At 44.8% G+C, this 24,844-nt stretch overlaps 1 long non-coding RNA gene across 1 annotated transcript in view; it reads left to right on the plus strand.

The window, feature by feature from the left end:
* Window positions 1-838: 838 nt before the first annotated feature.
* The window catches only part of LOC130309577 (uncharacterized), a 72,976-nt gene continuing 48,970 nt past the window's right edge, over window positions 839-24,844 (plus strand). The window contains exon 1 of the long non-coding RNA XR_008858242.1: window positions 839-913. This is a non-coding gene — a long non-coding RNA (uncharacterized LOC130309577). The remainder of the gene's footprint in view (window positions 914-24,844) is intronic.

Raw genomic sequence — 24,844 nt, forward strand, 5'->3', positions numbered from 1 at the left:
GGAATGTCTCTGCTGCCGGCCGGGTATCCTCGCTCTCCGTTGCCGTCATCACGTCATTACGCACGCCGACGCACGTACGCGACGACGTGATGACCAGGAAGGAGAGCGACGGCCATACAGGGGATCCCTGAACGGAGAAGACACCGAGGAGGCAGGTAAGGTCCCTCCCGGTGTCCTGTAAGCACTAACTCGGCTATTCAGTCGGGCTGTTCGGGACCGCCGCGGTGAAATCGCGGCGGTCCCGAACAGCCCGACCGAACATCCGGGTTAGTGTCACTTTCCCTTCAGACACGGCGGTCAGCTTTGATCGCCACGTCTGAAGGGTTAATACAGGGCATCACCGTGATCGGTGATGTCCTGTATTAGCCGCGGGTCCCGGCCGTTGATGGCTGCAGGGACCGCCGCGATAGGGGTGTATTCGCCGTATAAGACGCACCGACTTTTTCCCCCCAGTTTTGGGGAAGAAAAAGTGCGTCTTATACGGCGAAAAATACGGTATATCACACACAAACCATATTGTGGGATCAATGCTAGTGCTACATAGCTCCCTTGAGTTCTAAATTGATTGAACTTTTTATTTATTTTGTCATTTTTGAGTTTTATCTATGGACATAAAGCCCCTGAACAAATACATACGGCGAGGTCTGTGATAATTATAGCTTTGTTTTTCTATTGTGCTATTTGCATTGGTTTCAGGTTTGATCCATAAGCCCCGCATGCTTTTCCCTAGTTTATAACTTAATTCCTCATAGGATTTCATTCGTTTCAGCTTTCTTCCAGGATAACCTTTTGAAAAATGGTCTGTACTTGGCTCGTGCACGCAGAGGGCAGCTGCAGTCTGACACCCATTCACTCCCACTGATGAAAAAAAGGCTGAGAGATTAAATAAAAAAGCAATGAAAGATGGCAGCAGGTGAGCGAGAACAAGGCAGCCCAGATACCCCCTTCCCTTCTATCCCCCCTTCTCTGATCAGGGACCAGAACCCAATTATCATAAAGGTGCTTTATGCGCTCTCAGTTTTTCCATGCTAATGCTGGCGAGTCCTGGAAGATGTATCGCTCATTTAAATAAATAGAAAGGGTCCACTGGCTGTATGAGCTGCTGGCAGGTGTGTAATCCTGGTGAAGAGTTCCACACATATGAAGGAGAAGGTAAATATTGTGTTTGAAACGATTACAGTTTCCATATGCCGGAACACAGAGAAACGCCGACCTTTCAACAGGAATTATTTGTCGAGGAGAGTAAACAGTCTCAACAGTTTATATACATATTTGTTGTCTTTTACCTTCACTATTCTTTTGTATTGTGTTGGTGCAATACAAATGTCATGTACCTTTTAAAGTAAGTCAGCATTTAGGAGGTAGGTCGCAGTTAGTATTATTACTTTTTAACTCTGATGCTGCCAAATAAAAATAGCCATCAATGTACTGGCTACATGAATGTGAGAATAATCGTATGACCAGCTACAGGTTAGAGTTACTCAGAAGAGTGTGCAATAATCTGACAATGTAAATGACATGTAATCCAGCCAAAAAAGCTAGAATTCAGCCAATATAAACAGCGTGTCACATAGGGCCAGTGAAATACAAAGAAGAAAGGGGACCCCCAAGCACAGATCGAAATGGCCCCCCTATTATGAAATCTAATTTTGCCCCCAGGACAGATACACCCCATATTTTCTTTCCTTCTTTTTTTTTTCCATGCTCCTTAAAGGGGTACTCTGGCGCTAAGACATCTTATCCCCTATCCAAAGGATAAGATAAATGGGGAAAAAAAATCACGCCCCCTCACATAGGCTTGCATTGAGGGGGCAGAGGGTGTCATCACATGGGAGCGGGGCCGTGACGACACAATGCTCCAGCCCCCGTGATCGGCAGTAATCAGACCCGGAGCGAACGTGCTCCAGGGACTGATTCTAACAGGGTGCTGTGTGCAAGATCCTTTGGATAGGGGACAAGATGTCTTAGCGCCGGAGTACCCCTTTAAATCAATGCCCTCATTTGTTTATTTGTTGGCAATGCAGTTCCCTGGGTCCTGAAGAGGTTATGACTTGTAGCACAAGAAATGAGACCAACCAGAATACGGCGCTCTCCAGTTTACTTTTTTACCTTATTTACCCCCAATAGTAAGAGAATATAGATACCTGTATATGTATAAAGTTCAGTTTACCTTTCATTGGGCACCAACATTCCTCCTCCTCCTCAAGCCCAAGCAGACTATAGGCTATAGGCTCTCTCTTTGGGTGCCTGCATGAAGGATTAAGGATAGTTGCCATGTGAAAAAGCTACAGCAAATTTTTTTTTCAAAAACTTTTTTGGGGTGACTGTGTTGTGGGGATGGTGATGGGGTTGACCCCATGGCTGACTGATCTTCTGACATCTTTCAGTTCTGATATCAGACTAGCTGTCAGACCAGGACTTTCGATCATAATACAAAAATGTGGCCATATGCCCATGTAAAACTGGTCTTGTGTGTTTTCTTTAACCTGTGGCCACTAAGGGCATGATGGGAGTTGTGGTTTGCAACAGCTGGAGAGCCACAGGAACGTTACTATAAGAATCTTCTCTACACCCTGGAGTTGATATATAATGTCGTCACATACTTGATAGCTAAAATAACGTTAAGAGTACAGTACATTCATACATAACAGATTAGTAGCAGAAATTTCTGCGGCTAAAATTTTGTTCCATCTGTCCATTTTGAAGCATGGAATAGAAGCTAAACTTTCTGCAACAAATATCCTGCATGTGAATTTTCCTTTTGTGTGTGATAAGCATAATATATATATTTAATTCAGGCCTGTTCAGTAGACATCTTGGGAAGGAAGAATATGTAAAAACTATAGGACAGATTTTCCAAATTGCCAGTTGCACTTTTACTTATATGGCACATATCCATTTGCAGTAGAATATAACCGCATGCAGGTCTGTCTTGCATGTAATTTTGTCTCATGATAAAAATCCTAAATCTAAGAGAAGAAGTGAAATAAAAGCTTGGGAGCTGCATAATGAATGAATGAAAAACAATCTGAAGGAATATCCAACAAATGCTTTCTACTGTTACTGAACAATATAGGAGGTATTGACCCCTGGGAGTCCCATCCATCTTGGTCATGGAATTAGAGTGGAACGCCACACTTTTAATGGAGATTACATGCTGCAATGAAGGACACACGTTTCTGCCATGGACAGAGGACACACAGGAAGCTGTCATGGATGTTTCATGAAGGAAGACTGGCTGCACTAGGGGCTTATTTTAGCCAAAGTGAAGAAAAAATAATTGTGGAACGAATGGACAAATTGTTGGTCTCATTTATCAGAAGACGGGACTGAATTGTGGAGGAAGCTTTAGATATTTAAATAACCAGGTTAGGGATTGCAGGTTTAGGGGTTCCAGCTACTACTGCAAAAGAACCAGCCCTGGCTTCTGTATTATCAATTATTATTCTTTATTGATTACATAAAGATAACATATTCTGCACTATACATATGGTACTCCCTTAGACACCTACAGACTAGCAACAATTTTAAAGAAACTATTTATCTGTATGTGTTTAGAGAGTCAGAGGTACCAAGTATGCCCTCGAAATCCATGCAAACACAGGGAGGCCATTCAAACTCCATGGACATATTCAGCTTGAATAACCACATGTTAATATAAACTAATGGGGGAGGAAGACAAATGACTAACTATGGCTCTTCCTTATCTTAGTTTAGAATGTGGTCAGTGAACCCACAGAAAATATTTCATATTGACCTTAGGATTAAACCTCATAAAATTAGAAACATCAATACAACATAATACAATGTAGTCAGGTAAGTTTGACAGCAGTATCTATAGAGTGACAGAGGTAGGAAGCCCCTCTGCTCTTCATTGGCGCCCTGCAAAGCGATCACGGGGTGCTTATGGTAGCCATGGCAACCGGAGGTCTGACAATCTTCTCTGTTGCCATGGCTATAGAAGCCGATCAGCCTCTGCTTGAGGCAGCTGTACTATGCCTGTCAGTATAACTCTGACGGGCAAAGGCATAATACAGTGCATTACTGATGTATACTGCACTTTATTGTATGTGTACATAAAAAAGTAAAAAAAAGGGAAAAAATGAATAAATGTGGAAAAACTAAATGTGGAATAAATATATGTAAAAAATTGTGTGTGTGTCTAAAAAAATGACACTTTTTTTTTAACTGTGACTTTTAAAGAATCATACAAAGTGATATTCTGAAGTTATTTATTGTTTTGTTTTTTTTTTGCTTATGGGCGCAACATTTATCAACCCCCCCTCCTGCAATAGTATAATATGTATGTCGCACATAAGCAAAACCAAAGCAAAAAAAAAAAAGACTTTGAAAAGACTTTCCAAAGACAACAGTGATAAATGTCCCCATTGTATTGATTTCTCATGCTTTCTAGAGCTCCTCACTATACAGATAAACGCTTGGTATGAATCTATATTTTATATGAATTTTGTACAATATGTAAAGACTGATTCGGTCATCATGTACTTTTTGGGGAATCTCCACTGAAATTCCTAATAAAGTACAGCACAATGTTAACATATCCCTGTTACTAACAGTGGATTTTCAGATCTATTGTGTGAAGTATCTGTTGCAAAATCGTTACTGATTTTTACTACTGGTTTTTATTTCTTGTGATGCAATTAAGAAAAATCCAGAACAAAAACATGCTTTCTCTGGGCCTATTTTAGGCACATACCACAGCAGACTTTTTACATGATGTTTAAATATGGTTGAATAATCTTAAAGAGTCCAATGCTCTAAATCAGTGGTCTCAAACTGTGGCCCTCCAGATGTTGCAAATCTACAACTTCCAGCATGCCTGGACAGCCAACGGCTGTCCAGGCATGCTGGGAGTTGAAGTTTTGCAACATCTGGAGTACCACAGTTTGAGACCACTGCTCCAAATAGACATGTTAGGGGAAATCTTGTAAATAGTCATGACTTAAAGGGGTTATCCAGGAAAAAACTTTTTTTTACATATCAACTTGCTCCAGAAAGTTAAACAGATTAGTAAATTACTTCTATTAAACAATTTTAATCCTTTCAGTACTTATGAGCTTCTGAAGTTAAGGTTGTTCTTTTCTGTCTAAGTGCTCTCTGATGACACGTGTCTCGGGAACTGCCCAGTTTAGAAGCAAATCCCCATAGCAAACCTCTTCTAAACTGGGTGGTTCCCGAGACACGTGTCATCAGAGAGCAGTTAGACAGAAAAGAACAACCTTAACTTCAGAAGCTCATAAGTACTGAAAGGATTAAGATTTTTTTAATAGTAGTAATTTACAAATATGTTTAACTTTCTGGAGCCAGTTGAGATATATATATATATATATATATATATATATATATATATATATAAATATATATATATATAGTAAATTTGAGTAGCCGTATTAGTCCAGTGATGCAGATGCAAATCAAAAAATGTTGAGATGTAACCTGTGTCTTCTACTTGTGAGCTTAGATTTGCTTTGGACTTGATAAAGGGAGGAATCCCGAAAGCTTCTCTACAAAATTCTGTTAGTCCAATAAAAAAGATATTACAAGATACTGCAACATTTTATGATTTGCATAGATATATATATATATATATATATATATATATATATATATATATGAAGTTTTTTCATGGATAACCCCTTTAATCTTGTCACCATGTCACTGCAAAGTACTAAAATCAGAATAGAGTATATTATGTGTACTAGGGTCAAGGTTAGGTACAGCTAAACTAAAGGGTATGTTGCTTCAAGTTAGTCAGCTACTGTCTGCGAGTAAAGAGGTAAATCTGTCTATCATCATCATCAATTAGCCGGAAGTGACATTTCCTAGAGAATGGTGACTTCCTCTGCACCTTCTTTCATGACCCTGTTAAACTGGAAGTGAAAAGGAAAGAAGTTCCAGGCCCTTATCTGAGGTGGTGACTGTTCGAGTGATTTACAGCCCTTTAACACAAAGATACATAAATCCTCTCTGTAAAGTAATTAAGGCAAAGAGGATTAAAGGCAACACTAGCATGGAAATCCCTACATGACTTCTCTGTGTGCTTCCCCTTATACACACCCAATACACTGTACAGGCAATATTGTCATATACAGTGTGAGGGGTTTAAAGGGAATGTGTCAGGAAAAAATTATCTATTGCTTAAATCACATTTTTTTTTATATTAAATAAACATATAAAAAAATGTGATGTGATATTTGGTCATTTTTAATTTTACTTTATTCTAAAAGAATAAAGTGATGACAGGGAGGGGCCGCAGGAAAGTGATCATTACTGCATTACAGTGAAAAGTGGCGCCAATAGACAGAAGAGGCAAAAGCACCTCAGCCTCCCCCTCCCTTGTAAAATGGCCTCTGCACAGGTCACAGAGCATGCTTAGGCCATGTTCACACATTGGAATATCCATGTCGGATTCTGCATTGGATTCCGGCAAGGAGATTCCGCTGCAGCAGAGTCCCGTTGAATTAAACAGGATTCTGCTGTGCTGCGCCGGTAAAGAAGTTCCGATTTCCGTGTCTGCAGAAAGAATGAACATGTTCATTCTTTCTGTGGACTCCACACGGAATGCATAGCCATCTATGAAACGACGCATCCCTGTGCGGTCCTAGCGCTGCATGTTTATGCTGGTGCCCACAGTTTTCCAGAAGTGTGAACATAGCCTTACAGACCTGCTCTATACAGAGAATGGGGTCTGGAGATGTTCATTAAGTCTATGTCCATGGGGCTTGTCATAATGCATTGAACCAATGAAAAATAGTGAAACCAGAATGTATGTGTAGCTAAAAAAGGCATCCCCTATCCATCTCCTGCACGGTGCCCCAGCTCTGCCGCTGCTCTCCCATGCAGGAGGTGTGTCAGCCACAGCATGATGCTATGGCCGACATGCCCCAGAGGTGGGTATGCAGCGTTCGTGCCTCCCTGTCTCTCAGATGAAGTTATATGGAGGGGAGCCTGTGCGTCAAACTCAGTAAGCTCGATGCTAAGTGCATTAGCCGGTGCACATCGCGACAATGCTGGGGCCCCGTTCGCGAGATCACGGGGGGTCCCAGCGGTCGGACCCCCACGATCAGACACTTATACCCTATCCTGTGGATGAGTTTTTTTTTTGCTGCAGATGTCCTTTGATATAACAAGGCAGATACATAAATAAACAGGGCCGGATCAATTATATTTTACCACTAGCTGAGTACCCGGCGTTGGCCGTTTTTTCCTTCCTAATCCTTGTTGGGGAGGAAAATCAAGAAGGAAGCTTTTGACTTCATATCCCATCCTCATATATTGTTGTCATATCCCGTCCCCATATCCCGTACTCATATCTCATCCTCATATCCCGACCTCATATCCCGTCCTCATATCCCGTCATCATATTTCAACCTCATATCCAGACCTCCTATCCCATCCTCATATCCCGACCTCCAATCTCGAACTCATATCCCGTCCTCATATCCCGACCTCCTATCCTGTCCTCCTATCTCAACCTCATATCCTGTCCTCCTATCTCAACCTCATATCCTGTCCTCATATCCCGAACTCCTATCCCATCCTCATATCTCGACCTCCTATCCCGACCTCCTATCCTGACCTCACATCCCAACCTCATATCCCATCCTCATATCCTGTCCTCACATCCCGACCTCCTATCCCGTCCTCCTATCTCGACCTCATATCCCGACCTCCTATCCCAACCTCCTATCTCGTCCTCATATTCCGTCCTCATATCTCGACCTCATATGCCATCCTCATATCACATCTCATATCTCGTCCTCATATCCAGACCTCCTATGCTGTCCTCGTATGTTGACCTTGTATCCCGACCTCATATCCCGACCTCATATCTCGTCCTCATAGCCCAACCCCATATCCCGTCCTGTCTTTGTGAGGTGGGGTGTGGCTTGCAAGCCGGACCGACACATTCACCAGGAGATGCAGAGCGGAGCTTGTACTGGAAGTCCCATATACTTGCATGGGACTTAAAACAAAAACCCATCTTTTATATAAGGGTGTAGATAAGGGTTAATTTAACTATTATATATTTTTATTTGATGTATAAGTAACATGTGACCAGGTATTATTGAAATATCTCCAGTCGTATGGAAGTTACCTGGGAACATACATTTCCCATTGATTTGCATGGGGCTTTAACCAAAAATCCCGACCCTCACAAATGTTAAGGGTTAAATTAACTATCCTATATTTTTAGTGGACATATTAGTAACATGTGACCAAGTATTATCGAAATATCTCCAGCCATTTGGAAGTTATGCAGTAACATATATTGTATTTCCAATAGACTTGTATGGGACTTTAAACAAAAAACCCCACCCTGGCAAATGGGGGTGGGTAAGGGTTAAATTACCTATCCTATGTTTGTTTTTGACATATAAGTAACATGTGTGCCAAGTTTCATGTTAATATCTTTAGCGGTTTGGACGTGATGCTGGAACACACACACATACACACATTATATATATATATATATATATATATATATATATATATATATATATATATATATATATATATTTAGACTAGCTGAGTAACCAGTGTTGCCCGGTTTTTCCTTCCTAATCCTTGTTGTGGAGGAAAATCAACAGAGGAAGTTTTTGACTTCATATCCTGTCCTCATATATTGTTATAACATCCCAACCCCATATCCCGTCCTCATATCCCGACCTCCTATCCCGACCTCCTATACCGTCCTCCTATCCCGTCCTCCTATCTCGACCTCCTATCCCAACCTCCTATCTCGTCCTAATATGCCGTCCTCATATCCTGTCCTCATATCCCAACCTCCTATCCTGTTCTCCTATCTCGACCTCCTATCTCGACCTCCTATCCCGACCTCCTATCCCGACCTCATATCCTGACCTCATATCGCGTCCTCCTATCTTGACCTCCTATCTCGACCTCCTATCCCGACCTCCTGTCCTGACCTCCTATCCCGACCTCCTATCCCAACCTCCTATCCCGTCCTCCTATCCAGACCTCTTATCCCGTCCTCATATTCCGTCCTCATATCCTGTCCTCCTATCTTGACCTCCTATCTCGACCTCCTATCCCGACCTCCTATTCCGACCTCCTATCCTGACCCCTATCCCGACCTCCTATCCCGACCTCCTATCCCGTCCTCCTATCCCGTCCTCCTATCTCGAACTCCTATCCCGTCCTCCTATACCGTCCTCATATCCCGTCTTCCTATGTTGACCTGCTGTCTCGACCTCCTATCTCAACCTCCTATCTCAACCTCCTATCCCGACCTCCTATCCCAACCTCCTATGCCGTCCTCCTTTCCCTTCCTCATATCTCGACCTCCTATCTCGACCTCCTATCCCGTCCTCATATCCCGTCCTCATATCCTGTCCTCATATCCCGTCCTCATATCCTGTCCTCATATCCCGTCCTCCAATCTCGACCTCCTATCTTGACCTCCTATCCCGACATCCTATCCCAACCTCCTATTCCAACCTCCTATCCCAACCTCCTATCCTGTCCTCATATCCCGACCTGTAATATGTGTACCAGGTATTGAAATATCTCCAGCCGTACGGAAGTTATGTGAGAACATATATTTCCCATTGATTTGCATGGGACTTGAAACAAAAACCCCAACCCTCACAAATGGGGTAATTAAGGGTTAAATTAACTATACTATATTTTAAGTGGACATATAAGTAGAACATGACCAAGTATTATCGAAATATCTCCAGACATTTGGAAGTTATGCAGTAACATATCTTTCCCATAGACTTGTATGGGACTTTAAACAAAAACCCTGACCCTGGCAAATGGGGTGAGTAAGGGTTAAATCACCTATCCTATGTTTGTTGTTTACATATTGGTAACATGTGTGCCAAGTTTAATGTTAATATCTTTAGCCGTTTGGACGTGATGCTGGAACATACACACACACATACAGTGGGGATCAAAAGTTTGGGTACCCCAGGTAAAAATTTGTATTAATGTGCATAAAGAAGCCAAGGAAAGATAGAAAAATCAAATTACAGGCAAAGGCATCAAATTACAGATTAGACATTCTTATAATGTGTCAACAAAAGTTAGATTTTATTTCCATCATTTACACTTTCAAAATAACAGAAAACAAAAAAATGGCGTCTGCAGAATTTATATGCACTGTCCCCTTTGCAAAGCTGAGACCTGCCAGTGTCATGGATTGTTCTCAATCATCATCTGGGAAGACCAGGTAATGTCAATCTCAAAGGTTTTAAATGCCCAGACTCATCTGCCCTTGCCCCAACAATCAGCACCATGGGTTCTCCTAAGCAGTTGTCTAGAAATCTGAAACTGAAAATAGTTGATGCTCACAAAGCTGGAGAAGGCTATAAGAAGATAGCAAAACGTTTTCAGATGTTAATATCCTCTGTTCAGAATGTAATTAAGAAATGGCAGTCATCAGGAACAGTGGAAGTTAAAGCAAGATCTTGAATACCAAGAAAAATATCAGACAGAACAGCTCGCAGGATTGTGAGAAAAACAATTCAAACCCTACGTTTGACTGCACAATCCCTCCAGAAAGATCTGGCAGACACTGGAGTTGTTGTACACTATTCTACTATAAAGAGATACTTGTACAAATATGGTCTTCATGGAAGAGTCATGAGAAGAAAACCTCTTCTACGTCCTCGCCACAAAAATCAGCGTTTGAACTTTGTAAATGAACATATAGACAAGCCTGATGCATTTTGGAAACAAGTTCTGTGGACCGATTAGGTTAAAATTGAACTTTGTGGCCGGAATGAGCAAAACAGAGGGGAACAGAATTTAATGAAAATAACCTCTGTCCAATTGTTAAGCATGGGGGTGGATCAATCATGCTTTAGGGTTGTATTGCAGCCAGTGGCTAGCTTAATGCCATCTGTGAAAAAGCTGAAGTTAAAGAGAGGATGGCTTCTACAAATGGATAATGATCCTAACCACACCTCGAAATCCATGGGGGGATTACATCAAGAAGCATGAATTGAAGGTTTTGCCATGGCCTTCACAATCTCCTGACCTCAACATAATTGAAAATCTATGGATAGACCTTAAAAGAGCAGTGCGTGACAGACAGCCCAGAAATCTCAAAGAACTGGAAGACTTTTGTAAGGAAGAATTGGGCAAAGATACCTCAAACAAGAATTGAAAGACTCTTGGCTGGCTACAAAAAGCTTTTACAAGCTGTGATACTTGCCAAAGGGGGCAGTACAAGATATTAACTCTGCAGGGTGCCCAAACTTTTGCAGACACCATTTTTTTTCTATTATTTTGAAAGTGTAAATGATGGAAATAAAATCTAACTTTTGTTGGCATATTACCGTGTTTCCCCGAAAATAGTACCTACCCCGAAAATATACCCTAGCTGGATTATCGGGGTGGGCTGCAATATAAGCCCTACCCCGAAAATAAGACCAAGACCAGTGGTCTCCAACCTGCGGACCTCCAGATGTTGCAAATGTTTTTGGGCAGAGCTACGCCCATCACATGTTGATAATGGGGGGGGGGGGGTGTAAATACCGTGGAACCGCCATGTTTTTCAATGTGCATACCGTACTGTAAGTAAGCCCTACGCTGAAAATAGGCCCTAGTGTGTTTTTTGTGGCTAAAATGAATATAAGACCCGGTTCTATTTTTGGAGAAACATGGTATAAGAATGTCTAATCTGTAATTTGATGCCTTTTGAAGATTTTTCCATTTTTCCTTGGCTTCTTTATGCACATTAATACAATTTTTTACCTGGGGTGCCCAAACTTTTGATTCCCACCGGTACATACTGTGACGAACCGTCTTGGGGATTAGCTCTGGGATCATCCTGGTCACTTGCGACGGGACACGTTCCTCCCAATAACACCACAGACCACAGTTCTACATACAAGTCTGGCTCCTCGCCAGCTTTATTTCCACAGGTGGCAGGTAAAACAAAACATAAACAGGAACAAAATAAGTCCTAGACCGTCTGGTCACTGACTACACATATCAGCATGTCCTGACTACGAACTGGTGAGCTACCCTCAGCCAGTTAAACATGTGTCTCCTGCAACCTGTTACTCACAGTTCACACCACTTCTTGGACCACTCGCAGCGCCTTCTGCGTGTTACCTAAACAGGGTCCGTGTGTCTCCCCTCTAACAGCCAGCATACTGTTTCCCAGGGAGAGCCCCAACTATTCTGTTTTCCTTTCCTTTTAAACACACTTTCCTTCCTGATACCTCATTAATCAGGCCACATGTGGAGCATTCTCCAGAGTTAGCAAGGGAAATACACCCTTTCCTTGCCACACTGCCACAATACATACACACACACATTGAGTTTTATATATATAGATTATCTATTTCATATAGCAAATGAAATGCATAAAGATTAAAACATAAAGATAAAGTAAAGCTCAGGAAGGAGTACTAAGGGAGGTTGAAAGATTTACTTTAAGGATCTGTTCTATAAGTATTTTGAAGGAACTTGCCGAGGTATAACTTCATGCTCTTGTGCCCCAGTGTGAAATGTGTAAAAGGGCCCCCATGTTTAATGTTCCATTAAGATGTCTTCATATATCGGAGGGTCTATTGGGCCTCCTCAAGCACTAGGTGTGGTTGCTATTTCTGCACACTCTTCTATACTATCGCTAGGCCCTTGGCTTCACTTGGTGTGAGTATGTATGCTGACACATTTATAATATTCTGCATCATTGTACAAGAGATGGACGTGCGGTGGTCCAGTACGGGAGATGTTACCCCGTACCCTTGCTGCCCTGTCAGGCAGCCTCCTTCAGAGTCCCCAGGGCCCCTTGCACATGTCCCCCCCCCCCTGTAGATATGTTCTGCAGTGTATTGTATTATAAAATGTGTTGTAGTGTAGTGTCCCGGTACCATTTTACATACAGTAACTTGGTAGGGGTCCCCAAAGTCAGAGTTCCTAGGAAGTTCCTAGGAACCGTGGGGTCCTCAAGTCTAGTCCTCCCTAAACAGTTAATATGTTATTCAGGTAAATGTGTATAAATGTATATAGAAAGTGTACTTACCTTGCACTAGCGTCGCAGGACCTGTGAGTCACGTGATGAGGCTTTAGTCTCTATGGTTAGTGAAAAGGACCTTTGGAGGTTCATAGGCCATGTGATACCCACAATGCTTTGTGAGGCTGATTGACAGATGGCGTGGACCAATCCTGAAACGGCCAGCCCCTGCCCATATAAGGGAGGTCCAGTGCAGTTGTGCCTAGTGTGTGTCCAGAGTGTTGGAGGTCTCAAAGTCAAGTCATGCAGCCACCATCAATTAAAGTAAGCTAAAGTCACAGCCTTATGAGTCAAGTCAGTCCCTGTCATCTGTCAAGTCACTGTCGTCTGCATTCAGTTGTCCAGTCCTACTACAAGTCCCAGCAAGCCCTTAAGCTCTCTGCATCACTGGTCCCCTCCTTGGGCCCTGGCTGAACTGTATAGACTTTACCTACTGTCTACCCTCAGTAAAGCTACCGTAACTTGGCGTTGAAGTCTTTATTGCCCCCTTGCCTAGCCCAGGATCCAGCGGTATACCTTTGGGTGGTTTTAGGCTAACCCATGCCCTGGCATCACGAATACAAGGGGTTAATACCCCTAGGGTAACAACATCTGCCTCATCACACCCCACTACCACAGATGTATCAGAATTCTTCTGTTTATGTAGAATGATGTCATTTAATAAGTAGTTTTGTCACTGCTGCATACTGTATCATGGCTCTCCGGGGAGATAACCTCACCAGATGTGTGTCAGTGGTTTATTCTCCTTCTGCTATGGCAGAAATCATCCATCCTTGTCCGATCCATTGGGTGTGTGTGTTTGTTATTTATGGAGCTGAACTGTAATACCACACACAACCTGATGATTGATGCGGTGCTGTTTTTGGAATCCCGGATAACCCCTTTAACGTGTATGACCACCTTGACAATGTACACGATTTTATGAAAATACAGTTTGTTTGAAAAAATGAGTCAGAGATAAAAAGAATAGAATCTATAGTCATCACTGCACAACCAGTTACGTCTCTTATGGTAATAGGGGATATTTTCCACTTGTTCAGTTGATCCATAGAATAGGAAACATTAGGTTTTCCCCTCCACCCAACCATTAACATTCTAAATAGGTTGGTGTATTTTATGTACACTTACGTAGAGTAAACTTCATATACTTTCCTGCAGTGGAAAAGTCTACAAATCCCATTTGCAGACGGGGGTAATACAATGCAAGGACGAGGACAGCACAGCAAGTTGTTATTGAGGAACAATATTTGTGGTGCAAGGTGAATGACAGCTCCTGTAATCCCACTCTTTGTGTGCCTGCGAGACTGTGACACATCAATAGCTAGAAGCAGGCAGCTTTTATTTATATGGAAGCTGACACATGCAATACTTTATGGAGCCTTATCCAACTAGTACTGTCAGGAAGAGTAAGGGTTAAGGCACTCCTAAACAGTATAATAACAGTTCTGGCGTTAGATGACAACTTGGTAATTATATTCTAGTCTTTTCCAGCCCCCGGAGCGGGAGAATGAAGTGCACCCAGACTATGGTTTGAGGGCATAGCTGTCATTCCAGCAGGCTTGGCGGGGCCTGCGTTAAAGCGTGTCATACAAATTGAGGGGATCTCGCCTAATGACAGATGTGTATATAGCATGTAATTGCTCTGAAAATTCAGCACACAGTCTCCGAGGGGATAGAAGTACAGTAGGATTTCCAGCTCACAAGATCCTGACCCACTTGGGCTTTGTTATATTCTTCTTCCGCACTCAAAACTTAGCCCCGTGAAAACAGGTGGTGGCACGAATCAAAGACCTATCACCCACAGCCCTCAGCAAAGACACATTCAAAAGACAGAGGAGACACGCTGAGATGGGATCTATTATTACACTCTAATCTCTCTCCGAGGAGAGTGCACATAGGATCTCCTTACACCTCCCATCCAGGATACTTATTGGCCCCTCCGCACGTCTGATTGACTGGCAGTCAGCTTCTTAGATCATCAATAAAATGGTTATAAGGTGGATTTCTGGAATAGGGAACAATAAGCCAACATCAGCAAAATGGATGTTATATATGAGGAGGGGCAACTAAAGTCTGAATGTAATGTACCCAGATTCTGTATGAAAAAGAACAAAACTGTTCTTTTTTTTCAATTAGAACTTGATATCTCCTTTTACCTGGGGATTTTTCTACACATCCTCAAATACAATCATACTCCTTGCCAAAAGGGGAATACTGTATTTTGCGTCTGTAGGCTGGATTTATCCTTAAACACTGTCCAAGTACAAAGCAGAGTTTTAGAGATTTTGGCCGGCATTTATCATTGTAGGTGTAAGTTAAGCATTTTTCTACACCTTTTTTTGTGTACTGGTAATGTGTAGCAGCACCACATTTATTAAAGGACAACTGCAGCGGTATGACACTTATCCCCTATCCACAGGATCTCCCTAACGGGGCGCCGCCATTAGCACTCATGGTGAGCGCTAAGGCGCGTATCGTCGACCTAGAGGTCGACCTACAGTTCTATGGGGGAGGCGGGGAGGCACAAACGCTGCCTACCCGCCTCTCCCATAGAGATGTATGGAGGAGACGTGCCGGCTGCAACGTCATGCTGCGGCTGGCACGCCCCCTGCACGGGACAGCCGCGGCCCTCTACAGGAGATCACAGGGGGTCCCAGCGGTCGGGCCCCCCGCGATCAAACACTTATCCCCTATCCTGTGGATAGGGGATAAGTGTTAATCACGCTGCAGATGTCCTTTAAATGGACACAGAGCATTTGATACATTTTGTGCAGGTCACATTTTCTGAAATTTCTCTCTTCACATACACCAAAAAGCTCAGCTAAGTCTGGGCTGGTGTAGTTTTAGAGACTTTTCAGTGGCTTTGCACCTTTTTTGCGCCTTTTCACAAAAAGGCGCAGTTGATAAATCCCTTCCATATCATGTGTATTGCCAAAATCTGTGGATTACAACTCAAAATCTGCAGAAATGTCTAAACCAAAAGGTGCAAAAAAGGCGCCCTGCTTGCACTTTTTTTGCCCCTTTTGCAGACACAAAAAACAGTCTAAAGACAATGATAAATGTGGGCCTTTATGTTGCCTCTTTGGCACCAATAATACAGAGGCTCTGTACACGTAGGCCTTAGTACACTACGGAGAATCCACACACAAAATCCATGAAGAATTCTATGTCCATTCTGCACTTCAATTGATGTGAAGGGTGTATTCACACACACAGGATCCTCTGCAGGTTTGAAATTGTGAAATCCACAACTGCGAATTTTACAAGGCAATTTTTATGTACATTTGACGGCTTTGTAAAATCCGCAATGGATTTTACATCTTCGGATATGCAATTGCGCATCCGGTGTGTGTGCATACACCCTTAGGGTAGGGTCACATGTGCCATATTTTGCTGCGTATTTGCTGCTGTGTATTTTCCTACCCATCAATAGGTAGCAAAATCAGCTGCAGAAAATATGCAGGAAAAAATGGCACATATGACTCTACCCCAATGAGATATTGGATTCTGGTGGGAGATTGAACGTAAACGCCTTTAGATTTGGTGTGAGGCACTAATAGCAAAGCTATAGGGGGAGATATCTGAAACCTGTGCAGAGGAAAAGTTGACAAGTTGCCCATAGCAACCAATGAGATTCCTTCTTTAATTTTTAAAAGGGACTCTCAAAAATGAAAGAAGCTATGTGATTTGTTGCTATAGGCAACTGGTCAGGTTTTCCTTCACACAGGTCTTGCTAAATCTCCCCCTATAGTCTGTACAGTAGTTGCTGTTATACCGGGTCCCCGGCTCCCCGACTGAGGAGCGTGTGTCGTCTACCGGTAGATGGCACGTGCTCCATTCATTTCTATGGGAACACCGATGATGCCTGAGTGCTGTACTGGGGTCTTTTCGGCATTCGCATAGCAATTAATGGAGCGCGTGCTGTGTGCAGCATGCGCTCGTCACTAAGCCTTGAGTCCCGTCCCAGAGATCGCAGGGGGTCCCAGTAGTCAGACCCCCTGCGATCAACTACTCATCCCCTTTCCTGTGGATAGGGAATAAGTTATTTTTCACCATAGTTCTCCTTTGAACATATAACAGATGATTCATTGTGCACATCCATTGTGGGTTTCTGGTATAAGATAATAATAGGGAATTATGGGCAGTATTTATAATCTTTATTATGCGAGAACATAAACAGCGTATCTGTACTCGGAATTTTGTTGAGTTCACAAATATCAGGCCGGCATACAGCGTGTAGACATCCAGGATTAGGATTGCATCACAGGATAACAAGTTATGCCTTAATGATTAAAAAGCAGCTCCCTTCTTAAGAAGACCGTCTGTCAGCAGGAGGATTTTGCTTTTGGACACTCTTAATTCTGCCGCTTCCTCAGGAAGAGCTCTGTGGAGATAGATATGATCAGGGGAGAAAAGGCAAAGGCAAGGGAGTGATCTATCTCAATTGTCAAGTAAGAACCCTGCTCACAGAAGAGCCTAATAAAGATCAGGTGAACTGTGCATGCTCACGTTTATGAACCATGCTATTTAACCCTTCAATACATTGTGCGTTCTGTACAATAAAATAAGAGGTAAGTCAATTAACATATTCATCAGGCTGTCTGACAGGAAGATTCTCTGTGTTGCCCATAGCAACCAATTACAGCTCAGCTTTTATTTTACCTATCGGAGAAATGAAAGCTGAGCTGTGATGGGTTGCTACAGGCAACAAAGAGGATCATATACATCTCCCCACAGATTAGACATTGTATTTATGATTTTTTTTTATTATAAATATTTTTATTTTAGCAGAACTGCTTGTTTTCCAGGACAAATGATCCAATAATAAATCATTAAATGTCCTATAGGATCCATAAGCAAAATGTAAACTGCTGTTTATGACATCCTGTAAATGAGGGGTAAATAGGATTGCCACCTGACCGGTATTTTAGTGACACAGCCGGTATTTTGGCCACCCTGACTGTATTTTTATATAAAAAATACCGGCAACGCAATGGCCGGTATTTATCCATTCAATCCTCCAACTCCTGGAATGTTGCACCATAACCTATATTAGTTTTTCCCAATCAGAGCGTCTCCAGCTGTTGCAAAACTACAAATCCCAGCCCCATTGGCTGTCGGGCATGCTGGGAGTTGTAGTTTTGTAACAGCTGGAGGCATCCCGGGTTGGGAAACACTGACCTATACTATATATTACTATATAGTCCAGCATGCTGGGAGTTGTAGTTTTCATTTGGGACAGCTGCTGAGCCACAGGCTGGGAGTTGTAGTTAGTAACTAACTGCAACTCCAGAATTTAATAAAAAAAAAAAAATTATCAAAAAGTCCCATCAAAACAAAAATGGTACTGATAAAAACTACAGTACAGATCGTGGTGCAAAAAAATGACCCCTCATACAGCCCTGTATAAGAAGAAATAAAAAAAGTTATAGGGGTCAGAATAGGACATTTCCCCCGCATATGTGTATCCTGTGATGTCAAGCATATTTAATTCATTATGCAAATTAGCATGGCAACCCTAGGGGTGAACCAATCACAGCTCAGCTCTTATTTTATAATAACAATTTGATACAATTTAAGAAAAAAAGAGCTGAGCTGTGATTGGTTGCTGTGGGCAAATCAGACACAATTTTGTACAGGCCTAGAAAATCTGAAGTGCCTTGCAGTTCTGCAGCTTGATATAAATCCCTCCCACTTGTCATACTTACATTGTCTCAATTGCCTTAATCATTTTAAATAATAATTTTTGACAAATATTACATTCCAAATAGGGCTGGCGCCTGCAAGCTGCAGTAAAATTGTGAGTTTTCCAGACTTGCTTGTAGCCTTAATAAGAAAGGAAAAGTTGTGGGAAATTTACATAAGACACAAGAATTGGGGAAACTATTTAAATTCTTGTAGATGTCCCACAACGTTTTTATCTATACCATTAAAAGGTGCTCAACGGATCTCTTGTAGGAATTTTTCTGCTGTAAATACGGTATGTATTTTCCATGAATCTGTTAGCAGGTCCATCTGTGCCCTGATGACACCTTGTTTTTTCCCTTTTCTAACATGACCTTTAACCAAATCATTCAGAATTCCACAGTAGGGTGTTCTGTATTCAGAAAATGACCCTATATGCAGATTGTTTTTCTCATACTTCCATAATGCTGTTACGCCGAGCGCTCCGGGTCCCCGCTCCTCCCCGGAGCGCTCGCTTCACTCCCTCCGCTGCAGCGCTCCGGTCACGTCCTCTGACCCGGGGCGCTGCGATCCTGCTGCCAGCCGGGATGCGATTCGCGATGCGGGTAGCGCCCGCTCGCGATGCGCACCCCGGCTCCCCTACCTGACTCGCTCCCCGTCTGTTCTGTCCCGACGCGCGCGGCCCCGCTCCCTAGGGCGCGCGCGCGCCGGGTCTCTGCGATTTAAAGGGCCACTGCGCCGCTGATTGGCGCAGTGGTTCCAATTAGGGTTTTCACCTGTGCACTTCCCTATATTACCTCACTTCCCTTGCACTCCCTTGCCGGATCTTGTTGCCTTAGTGCCAGTGAAAGCGTTCCTTGTGTGTTCCTTGCCTGTGTTTCCAGACCTTCTGCCGTTGCCCCTGACTACGATCCTTGCTGCCTGCCCCGACCTTCTGCTACGTCCGACCTTGCTTCTGCCTACTCCCTTGTACCGCGCCTATCTTCAGCAGCCAGAGAGGTGAGCCGTTGCTAGTGGATACGACCTGGTCACTACCGCCGCAGCAAGACCATCCCGCTTTGCGGCGGGCTCTGGTGAAAACCAGTAGTGGCTTAGAACCGGTCCACTAGCACGGTCCACGCCAATCCCTCTCTGGCACAGAGGGTCCACTACCTGCCTGCCGGCATCGTGACAGTAGATCCGGCCATGGATCCCGCTGAAGTTCCTCTGCCAGTTGTCGCTGACCTCACCACGGTGGTCGCCCAGCAGTCACAACAGATAGCGCAACAAGGCCAACAGCTGTCTCAACTGACCGTTATGCTACAACAGTTGCTACCACAGCTTCAGCAGTCATCTCCTCCGCCAGCTCCTGCACCTCCTCCGCAGCGAGTGGCCGCTCCTGGGATACGCTTATCCTTGCCAGATAAATTTGATGGGGACTCTAAGTTTTGCCGTGGCTTTCTCTCCCAATGTTCCCTGCATCTGGAGATGATGTCGGACCTGTTTCCCACTGAAAGGTCTAAGGTGGCTTTCGTAGTCAGTCTTCTGTCCGGAAAAGCCCTGTCATGGGCCACACCGCTCTGGGACCGCAATGACCCCGTCACTGCCTCTGTACACTCCTTCTTCTCGGAAATCCGAAGTGTCTTTGAGGAACCTGCCCGAGCCTCTTCTGCTGAGACTGCCCTGTTGAACCTGGTCCAGGGTAATTCTTCCGTTGGCGAGTACGCCGTACAATTCCGTACACTTGCTTCAGAATTGTCCTGGAATAATGAGGCCCTCTGCGCGACCTTCAAAAAAGGCCTATCCAGCAACATTAAAGATGTTCTGGCCGCACGAGAAATTCCTGCTAATCTACATGAACTTATTCACCTAGCCACTCGCATTGACATGCGTTTTTCTGAAAGGCGTCAGGAACTCCGCCAAGATATGGACTCTGTTCGCACGAGGCGTTTCGTCTCCTCGGCTCCTCTCTCCTCTGGTCCCCTGCAATCTGTTCCTGTGCCCCCCGCCGTGGAGGCTATGCAGGTCGACCGGTCTCGCCTGACACCTCAAGAGAGGACACGACGCCGTATGGAGAACCTCTGCCTGTACTGTGCTAGTACCGAACACTTCCTGAGGGATTGTCCTATCCGTCCTCCCCGCCTGGAAAGACGTACGCTGACTCCGCACAAAGGTGAGACAGTCCTTGATGTCTACTCTGCTTCTCCACGTCTTACTGTGCCTGTGCGGTTGTCTGCCTCTGCCTTCTCCTTCTCTACAGTGGCTTTCTTGGACTCTGGATCTGCAGGAAATTTTATTTTGGCCTCTCTCGTCAACAGGTTCAACATCCCAGTGACCGGTCTCGCCAGACCCCTCTACATCAATTGTGTAAATAATGAAAGATTGGACTGTACCATACGTTTCCGCACGGAGCCCCTTCTTATGAGCATCGGATCTCATCATGAGAGGATTGAACTTTTGGTCCTCCCCAATTGCACCTCGGAGATTCTCCTTGGACTTCCCTGGCTTCAACTTCATTCCCCAACCCTGGATTGGTCCACTGGGGAGATCAAGAGTTGGGGGTCCTCTTGTTCCAAGAACTGTCTAAAACCGGTTCCCAGTAACCCTTGCCGTAACTCTGTGGTTCCTCCAGTAACCGGTCTCCCTAAGGCCTATATGGACTTCGCGGATGTTTTCTGCAAAAAACAAGCTGAGACTCTACCTCCTCACAGGCCTTATGATTGCCCTATCGACCTCCTCCCGGGTACTACTCCACCCCGGGGCAGAATTTATCCTCTCTCTGCCCCAGAGACTCTTGCCATGTCCGAATACGTCCAGGAGAATCTAAAAAAGGGCTTTATCCGTAAATCCTCCTCTCCTGCCGGAGCCGGATTTTTCTTTGTGTCCAAAAAAGATGGCTCCCTACGTCCTTGCATTGACTACCGCGGTCTTAATAAAATCACGGTTAAGAACCGCTACCCCTTACCCCTCATCTCTGAACTCTTTGATCGCCTCCAAGGTGCCCACATCTTCACTAAATTGGACTTAAGAGGCGCCTATAACCTCATCCGCATCAGAGAGGGGGACGAGTGGAAAACGGCATTTAACACCAGAGATGGACACTTTGAGTATCTGGTCATGCCCTTTGGACTGTGTAATGCCCCTGCCGTCTTCCAAGACTTTGTCAATGAAATTTTTCGTGATCTGTTATACTCCTGTGTTGTGGTATATCTGGACGATATCCTAATTTTTTCTGCCAATCTAGAAGAACACCGCCAGCATGTCCGTATGGTTCTTCAGAGACTTCGTGACAACCAACTCTATGCCAAAATTGAGAAATGTCTGTTTGAATGCCAATCTCTTCCTTTTCTAGGATATTTGGTCTCTGGCCAGGGACTACAGATGGATCCAGACAAACTCTCTGCCGTCTTAAATTGGCCACGCCCCTCCGGACTCCGTGCTATCCAACGCTTTTTGGGGTTCGCCAATTATTACAGGCAATTTATTCCACATTTTTCTACCATTGTGGCTCCTATCGTGGCTTTAACCAAGAAAAATGCTGATCCCAAGTCCTGGCCTCCTCAAGCAGAAGACTCCTTTAAACGACTCAAGTCTGCCTTTTCTTCGGCTCCCGTGCTCTCCAGACCTGACCCTTCCAAACCCTTCCTATTGGAGGTTGATGCCTCCTCAGTAGGAGCTGGAGCTGTTCTTCTACAAAAAAATCCTTCCGGGCATGCTGTCACTTGTGGTTTTTTCTCTAGGACCTTCTCTCCAGCGGAGAGGAACTACTCCATCGGGGATCGAGAGCTTCTAGCCATTAAATTAGCACTTGAGGAATGGAGGCATCTGCTGGAGGGATCAAGATTTCCTGTTATTATCTACACCGACCACAAGAACCTCTCCTACCTCCAGTCGGCCCAACGGCTGAATCCTCGCCAGGCCCGGTGGTCTCTGTTCTTTGCCCGATTTAATTTTGAGATTCACTTTCGTCCTGCCGATAAGAACATTAGGGCCGATGCTCTCTCTCGTTCCTCGGATGCCTCAGAAGTTGATCTCCCTCCGCAACACATCATTCCACCTGACTGCCTGATCTCCACTTCTCCTGCCTCCATCAGGCAGACTCCTCCAGGAAAGACCTTTGTTTCTCCACGCCAACGCCTCGGAATCCTCAAATGGGGTCACTCCTCCCATCTCGCAGGTCATGCGGGCATCAAGAAATCTGTGCAACTCATCTCCCGCTTCTATTGGTGGCCGACTCTGGAGACGGATGTTGGGGACTTTGTGCGAGCCTGCACTATCTGTGCCCGGGATAAGACTCCTCGCCAGAAGCCCGCTGGTTTTCTTCATCCTCTGCCTGTCCCCGAACAGCCTTGGTCTCTGATTGGTATGGATTTTATTACTGATTTACCCCCTTCCCGTGGCAACACCGTTATTTGGGTGGTCGTAGATCGATTCTCCAAAATGGCACATTTCATCCCTCTTCCTGGTCTTCCTTCTGCGCCTCAGTTGGCTAAACAATTTTTTGTACACATTTTTCGTCTTCACGGGTTGCCTACGCAGATTGTCTCGGATAGAGGGGTCCAATTCGTGTCTAAATTCTGGAGGGCTCTCTGTAAACAACTCAAGATTAAATTAAATTTTTCCTCTGCATATCATCCCCAGTCCAATGGACAAGTAGAAAGAATTAACCAGATCCTGGGTGATTATTTGCGACATTTTGTTTCCTCCCGCCAGGATGACTGGGCAGATCTCCTTCCATGGGCCGAATTTTCGTATAACTTCAGGGTCTCTGAATCTTCCTCCAAATCCCCATTTTTCGTGGTGTACGGCCGTCACCCTCTTCCCCCCCTCCCTACCCCCTTGCCCTCTGGTCTGCCCGCTGTGGATGAAATTTCTCGTGACCTTTCCATTATATGGAGAGAGACCCAAAATTCTCTTTTACAGGCTTCTTCACGCATGAAGAGGTTCGCGGATAAGAAAAGAAGAGCTCCCCCCGTTTTTTCCCCTGGAGACAAGGTATGGCTCTCCGCTAAATATGTCCGCTTCCGTGTCCCTAGCTACAAGTTGGGACCACGCTATCTTGGTCCTTTCAAAATTTTGTGTCAAATTAATCCTGTCTCTTATAAACTTCTTCTTCCTCCTTCTCTTCGTATCCCTAATGCCTTTCACGTCTCTCTTCTCAAACCACTCATCCTCAACCGTTTTTCTCCCAAATCTGTTCCTCCCACTCCTGTTTCCGGCTCCTCGGACGTCTTCTCGGTCAAGGAAATTTTGGCTGCCAAAAAGGTCAGAGGGAAAAATTTTTTTTTAGTTGACTGGGAGGGTTGTGGTCCTGAAGAGAGATCCTGGGAACCTGAGGACAACATCCTTGACAAAAGTCTGCTCCTCAGGTTCTCAGGCTCCAAGAAGAGGGGGAGACCCAAGGGGGGGGGTACTGTTACGCCGAGCGCTCCGGGTCCCCGCTCCTCCCCGGAGCGCTCGCTTCACTCCCTCCGCTGCAGCGCTCCGGTCACGTCCTCTGACCCGGGGCGCTGCGATCCTGCTGCCAGCCGGGATGCGATTCGCGATGCGGGTAGCGCCCGCTCGCGATGCGCACCCCGGCTCCCCTACCTGACTCGCTCCCCGTCTGTTCTGTCCCGACGCGCGCGGCCCCGCTCCCTAGGGCGCGCGCGCGCCGGGTCTCTGCGATTTAAAGGGCCACTGCGCCGCTGATTGGCGCAGTGGTTCCAATTAGGGTTTTCACCTGTGCACTTCCCTATATTACCTCACTTCCCTTGCACTCCCTTGCCGGATCTTGTTGCCTTAGTGCCAGTGAAAGCGTTCCTTGTGTGTTCCTTGCCTGTGTTTCCAGACCTTCTGCCGTTGCCCCTGACTACGATCCTTGCTGCCTGCCCCGACCTTCTGCTACGTCCGACCTTGCTTCTGCCTACTCCCTTGTACCGCGCCTATCTTCAGCAGCCAGAGAGGTGAGCCGTTGCTAGTGGATACGACCTGGTCACTACCGCCGCAGCAAGACCATCCCGCTTTGCGGCGGGCTCTGGTGAAAACCAGTAGTGGCTTAGAACCGGTCCACTAGCACGGTCCACGCCAATCCCTCTCTGGCACAGAGGGTCCACTACCTGCCTGCCGGCATCGTGACAAATGCTTGATAATGATCAACTCAATTTTGATAGGATCCTACTA

The sequence above is a fragment of the Hyla sarda genome, chromosome 1, assembly GCF_029499605.1.
Source record: "Hyla sarda isolate aHylSar1 chromosome 1, aHylSar1.hap1, whole genome shotgun sequence".
In the NCBI taxonomy this organism is placed as follows: domain Eukaryota; kingdom Metazoa; phylum Chordata; class Amphibia; order Anura; family Hylidae; genus Hyla; species Hyla sarda.